Source organism: Condylura cristata, unplaced genomic scaffold (assembly GCF_000260355.1).
Source record: "Condylura cristata isolate star-nosed mole 26May11 unplaced genomic scaffold, ConCri1.0 scaffold00026, whole genome shotgun sequence".
In the NCBI taxonomy this organism is placed as follows: Eukaryota; Metazoa; Chordata; class Mammalia; order Eulipotyphla; family Talpidae; genus Condylura; species Condylura cristata.
Window position 1 is genome coordinate 7,017,327 of NW_004567127.1, and position 6,419 is coordinate 7,023,745.

General features: G+C 54.2%; 1 long non-coding RNA gene across 1 annotated transcript; it reads right to left on the reverse strand.

Moving 5' to 3' along the window:
- Positions 1-6: 6 nt before the first annotated feature.
- LOC105854115 lies at positions 7-3,498 on the reverse strand. Its single transcript, XR_001145838.1, has 3 exons — positions 3,077-3,498; positions 2,513-2,793; positions 7-529 (listed from the first exon to the last, which is right to left on the reverse strand). It is a non-coding gene; the product is annotated as an uncharacterized LOC105854115 (long non-coding RNA).
- Between the last annotated feature and the right edge of the window lie 2,921 nt (positions 3,499-6,419).

Below are 6,419 nucleotides of genomic sequence, written 5' to 3' on the forward strand. Positions count from 1 at the left end.
ATATATATATGTATATATAGCTGAATCCATAGCGATATAAATGATTGAATAGTTTTATGGCGAGACAAAGCTCCCCTGCAGGAAAATTCCAGATAATACTATAGACACTTTGCCTTAAGGAGGTGAACGACAACTCCCTGCTCCCCAAGCGTGAGGTCCTGGCTGGGAATTCCTTCCATAGAGCAGGGAACAGAAAAAAGGGAGGGGAAGGGCAATGATACTGTGGAGAAACCTAAAAAAATTTCCCGTGGTCAGGAGCAAGGTCACCACCCATATCCGTAAGTCATGCTGGCCAGACAGACCCTCAGATGATGTGACTGGGAGTTTGCCTCACCTCAGAGGTTTCCTCTCCGTAACCTCAGTCTAATCATAAGAAAAACATCAGACAAAGGAGGGACACTCAGAAACTCTGACCAACATCCCTTGCAACTACTGAGGTCATCCCCAAACAAGTAAAGTCTGAGAAACTGTCATAGCCAAGAGGCACCTTAAGGAAATATGACAAATGTCATGGATCCTGGACAGGCTCCTGGAAAAGAAAAAGAACCTTAAAAGAAATCTGAATGAAGTATGGATTTCAGTAAACAATTATAAGGTATTGATACTGGTCATCAGTTGTGACAAATATGCCCTACATTTGTAACATAAGTAAGATGTTAACAGAAAAAAAATCCCCCTGTGGGGGATGGGATATGGACACTTTGTATTAGCTCACTAATTTTTCTGTAAATCTAAAACTATTCTTAAAAATGTATTTTCTTTTAAAGTAGTTTAAAATTTGTCTTTAATTAACTTACAGTTAGCAATAGTGTAAAATAACGCTTTTAATATTAACGCCATGTTTTATCCAAAAATGACTCAAATTTCTGAAACAGAAATAATGGAAATGTCATTACGTAACTTTTTTTTTTTTAACGTATGCCTCCAAGAACTGGTGTATAGGCCAAAGATGTGTAGGATGGAGGCGCAGTGAGAGGATTCACCAGAGACAGAGTGGGGAACAGACCAGGCAGATGTACTGAAATACACTACTGAGGGGAGCGGTGGTGAGACAGGAGAGGTCTGCTGGGCCATGTGGGTCACTCCATGGCCAGGGATCGAACTCAGGCTGCAGTGGTTGGTGATTGCTTCACTGTGCTGAGATTTAGCCCCTGGATCACCAGGGAGGCCCATGTAACATTTCTGCAAATAGCTTTAAGATGTGGCGGTGTTCTCACATCTGTTTCTCCCAGCAAGCACCATGTGGGGTCAGCTCCCCGACCAGGGATTGAGCTTGTGCTGAGATAAATGGCTGCTGATAGCTTCATAGTGTTGTGCTTTTACCTGTCATGCCACCAGGGAGGTCTCATCAATGTAGATTTTACTCAAAAATGATTCCCTATTCAACTTACCTTTAGCTGAATTCAAAAACTGCTCATGGCCACAAATTCCAGGCCAGTCAATATGGTGAAAAGTAGGCTACAGGAGAAGTCAGAGGAAAAGAAGTGGCAGACTTAATTGAGTGCAGTTGAGATGTTATGTTTGCAGGGGCTTCCCTGGTGGCACAGGGGTTAAAGTCTCATTGCTGTTGAGCTATTTATTGCCAGCCACGGTGGCACAATTTCCATGTATGGGCCACTGGCATGGCCTGAGTTCGATCCCCGGCCAGGGAGCTGACCCACATGGCGCAGCAGACCTCTCCTGTCTCCCTGCTGCTCCCCTCAGCAGTGTATTTCAGTCAATCTGCCTGTTCTGCTCCCCATTTTGTTTCTGGTGAATCCTCTTGCCGCCCCCCCTCCATCTCTGGCCTACACCCCAGTTCTTGTACATATAAAAATAAATCTTTAAAACAGAAGATGTTACATTTGCAAATTTTATCAAAAGGTGACTCTATGAATACATTATTGGGTGCTTCAGGGCTTAGACTGGGTGGGGCCAGCTGAGGTCGGTCAGCCTTAAGCCTCCACACTGGCTTCATGCTGAGTGTACCTCAGCTAGTGAAGCCTCCTGGTCAGGCTCTCGGTCCCCCACTCTCTCCCGGACACATCACCCCGTCTCCTGTTCCCTTCTGCTTGCCCAGATCCGCACTCCCGCCCCAGCCTTCTCCCTGCGGGTTGACAGCCCAGCGCATATGTTATTCACAACCCTGCAGCCCCATCTCTGCCACCTGGAAGCGTCTACCCCTCTTTCCAGACCATTTCCTGAGGGGCCATCCTGACCCCAACGGAGAACAACTCTGCCCCCACAGCCTGTTCTTAACTGCATTATCCACACAAGATGGTTGGTGTCTGTTTCTTTCAGCATCTAAGGGCTCCTGGGAGTCTGCAGCTGTTTGTGGCTACCCGAGTGCCCAAGTCAGTGCTTGGCACTAGAAGCGCTGGTGTGGGTTGTCTGCACGAATGAAATCTCTCTGCTTTCCTTCCGGATCCTTGGCTTGGGTCCATGTTTTTCTTCTTCTCTCCCTTGCCTCCCATTTCTTTCCTTCCAGCATCAACAGTACAGGAGGAACAAGAGGTGTGTTAAGCGCACCTACCTGAAGGGACGAATAAACGGACAGTCACTCCAGTTCCCAAGTGCTTGTCACGCACATACGTGTGACATGCCGGTCACTTTCTGGCGGCTACAGGATGCGAGGCCGCTTCTCGCTGAGCACTTGCTGACGTCCGCACTCGCCTGCTGCAGTCTCAGGCTTGCTCAGCTAAGGCTCACAACGCCGGGTGAGGTGGCTGTTCCCCGCTTTTAGCTGTTCCCCGCTTTTACACCGGCTGGGTTTCCACCCGCAGCTAGCCAGGCGCCGTCCTGTCCCCGGCTTCCCTGTGGGGGGCGGGGGGAGGGCGATGGAGCGGTGGGGCCGCTCGCTCCCAGCGACTCGGACGCGGGGTCCCCCCCTGCCCGCAGCCGGGTCTCTCCAGGGAGGTGACGGCGCGGTCCGTCCCTCCGTCCGGAGACTCCCGGAGACTCAACAGCAGGTGGCGCGAGCGGTTCAGCTTCCCGCCCGTGGGCGGGGCCGCGGGGCGAGCACCGCGGGGTGGGGGGCGGGGAGCCCTCGGCGCCTCCTTCCCACCCAGAGCCCCGGGGTGGGTGATTCCCCCCTCACCTGCTGCGCCACCCCGCAAAGGCCGCGAGTGCTGACCGTGCGCCAGGCGCTCATGGGTTTCATCTCACTTTTCACAAAACCCTAAAAAAACGAGGTTCTGGAATCTTCTTTTTCCTGACACTGGAATGGACGTTAGCAGAGGTCATCTGTCTTGTCCAGGGCCACTTCGAGGACCACTGAGCTACTTCCTGGCTGTTGCTCCCCTTGGCCGGCGCGCACACCGCCATCAGCGCAGCCTGTCCTGGCCGTTGCACCCACATTCCTGGCTTCGCTGAATGTCGCAGGCCCTGGGGGCTCCCCTGAGGCTTCTGCTCTGTCCTGCCAGGCGCTGCCCTGCGACGCCACAGCGGTAGTTTCAGCTCTTAGCACGAAACTTGACACACCACACTGAACAAACGCAGGGCCGTGGCACAGTCAGCGTGTGTGTGCATACGCGCGTGTGCAAACATGTGTGTGTGGAGTGGGGGGACTGGAGGCAAGGAGGCGGCACAGGGCAGGGAGCAGAGCTTTCCCATGGTGAGAATAAGGCCCACATAGAGAAGGGGGGTGGGGGTGAGATCTGAGCTAGAGCCGAAGGAAACCGAGCCCTGAATGGGAGCCTTGTGTGCGGCCCTGCCATGCTGACTCACCAGGACTCGGGGAAGGGAAAACACGTTGGGGATGAAGAAGGGGCTTGTATGCTGCGGGCACACCCCCAAACCACCCTACACCCTGAGGACACCCTGTCTGCTCCCGGGCCCAAGTTCCACCAGGCTTTGACTTGAGTTGGGCGGGAGGGGCATGGGGTCCCGGAGCGTTGGTGCTCACTGCTCAACAGCAGAAGGCCCTGTGCTGGAGAGCCTGTGCCATCAGGGTGGGGAGGGAGGCCAGAGCGACGGTCCAGCTGTCCAGCACCCAGCTGCCCCCTCCACGGGGGTGGGCAGGTCAGACTCCAGCAGGGCCTCCTGGCCCTGCCGCACCTGAGGAGTCAGGTGGATGAGTAAGGCTCCCAGGGCCAGACAGCAGGGCATGGCAGCTGCCAAACCGGTTCAGAGACGTGACTACAGGATTTTTGTGGCAACAAGTATGGCAGCAGCCCCAGGCCGGCGTGCAGAGGTCAAGGTAGGGCAGCCCAGTGGACAAGCTCAGAGCCCACACCACAGAGAAGCAGCGGAGGGGCCCGAGGGCCCGAGGGAGCAGGCAGGGCTGGCCCTGGAATTCTGGGTCCAGGGTTAGCTCAGGCAAGAGGCCTGACTGGTTTGACAATTTGAGCTCTGCCATCAGGTAGTAGGCAGGTCAGCGTGGGGGCACCTTGCTTTTCTGAGCTTCGTTCTCCTAGAATCAAGGGTCTCCAAGTCTCTATCTTGCTCTGACCCCTGATGACCTGTGTAGGCCAATCATCCCTCTCTTTCCACCCCCTGTGGAGGGGCAGCTGGGGGCCGGACAGCTGAGACACCTACCCCAGGCCTCCTTCCTGGCCCTGAACGCAGCGCGGCTCTCCAGAGAGGGCTGTTCCGTCAGCATCCCGGCAGCGGGAAGTCTCAGCAGTTAGTGAAGCAGAGGACTCCTTCTCAGGTTCATGACTGACAAGCTCACGGAGCTTATGCCTCAAATGTGTTGTTACTGTCTGCTTGTGGCGTGGCCAGGGCAAGGCGCAGGGACCTGAAGGCCAAGTGGATGCAGGTTGAGTCCCATCCCTGCTCCGCTGTAGGACGCTGGCCAAGTTTCTGTGCCGTGGTAGCTTTTCGTGACCTTTTGGGTGAAGTAGGAAATCTGCCACATTTCGTACTTGCACCGATGAAATGTAGTAACTGTCAAAAATCTGCAAACTTGGGGCCACAGAAGATACTCAGGAAGAAATTGCCTCCATCCTCTCGAGGGCTTAGTCCTGACCCAAAGGAAGAGTCTGGGATGGGGACTGGGGTGCAGGAGGCTTACAGGGAGTGCCCTGGGAGGGAAGGAGGGGAAGCCCACGGGAGCTGTGGTCCCTACGGTCTCAGTAGGGAGCTCAAGCCAACACGACAGAGGACTTTGAAACTGGGGTGCCCCTCGGTGTCGTCCCGACTTGAGACATGAGGCCCAGCTATTCACAGTCTACCTTCACCAGCCAAGTGTCGGTACAGTAAGGCAACTCCCACAGGGGCTGGCAGCCGAGAGCCCTTTACCCTCGGGTCTCGCAGCAGCCCAAGCTGGGGCAGAAAACCAGCACATTGGTGTCAGGCAGTAGAGAAATTTTTTCTTAACAGATTTATTTATTAATGCATACAGAGCTGGGGGGTAGGCCAGAGGTGTGTTTGGGGGTGTGTGTGGGGGGCCGTGAGAGGATCCACCAGAGACAGAGTGGGGAGCAGAACAGGTGGATCTACTGAAACACACTGCTGAGGGGAGCAGCAGGGAGACAGGAGAGGTCTGCAGCGCCATGTGGGTCACTCCCTGGCCGGGGATCCAACTCATACTGCAATGGCTGCAGATAGCTTCATAGTGCTGAGACCTCACCCCTGCACCACCTGGGAGAGCCCTCCTGGAGAGTTCCTGTGCCTGTCTCTGACATCCTAAAACCAAGACACGCCAACTGAAACATAATGCAAATAGGGAGAAAGGCAGAACTCTAGGTGAAGAATGCCTTGGAGAGAGGAGACACTGGCTCCTCTTTTGACTTTGAGGCCCACCAAGCATTGTCACCTCTGTGCTCCCCGAGAGCTTTGCCAGCGCCACTTTCAATAACCTTATTTGGCATTTTCATCGCTCCTGTTTTTCCTGCTAATGTTTTGGCTAACATTTTGCTTCCCCCAGTTGGGTTGAGTAACCTGGGGGCAGGGAACTCATGCTTTTCATAGCTATCCGGGGTTCTGGCTCATCTTAGATATTTAAGAAACATCTGCTGCTGGAGGGGAGTAAGGTTTCATTTTTGTTCAGTTTATCTGACCAGATAAAGGTTTTCTGGCATAGGTTGGGTCTGATGACCCTCTCCTGGGCGTGGCTCAGGGTGAGGAGGAGCCTCCTAGAGAGCCAGGAGCCCTGCCTCTAGCCCTGGCCTTGGTCTGCAGGAGAGCAACAACTAATGCCTCAGGGGTTTCATGGGACACAGAGCAGCAGGGCCTGAGCCCTGGTTCTGTCCTCAGGGCCTTGCCCACCCCTGGTCCTCTCCCTCACTGTACACACCCCGCTGTGCAAATCAGTCAGGGAATGGGTGTGAGGTCACTAGCATGGCGCTTACGCCTCAACTACACTTTACTTTGAACATCACTGACTTGCAGAAACCAGGTTCAACGGTACTGGGAAGCACGTTCTCAAAATGTGATCCTTGGGCCCCAGGCAGCAACAGGCCCCTGGGCCCAGTCCCCAGAAACCCTCATTTTTTTTT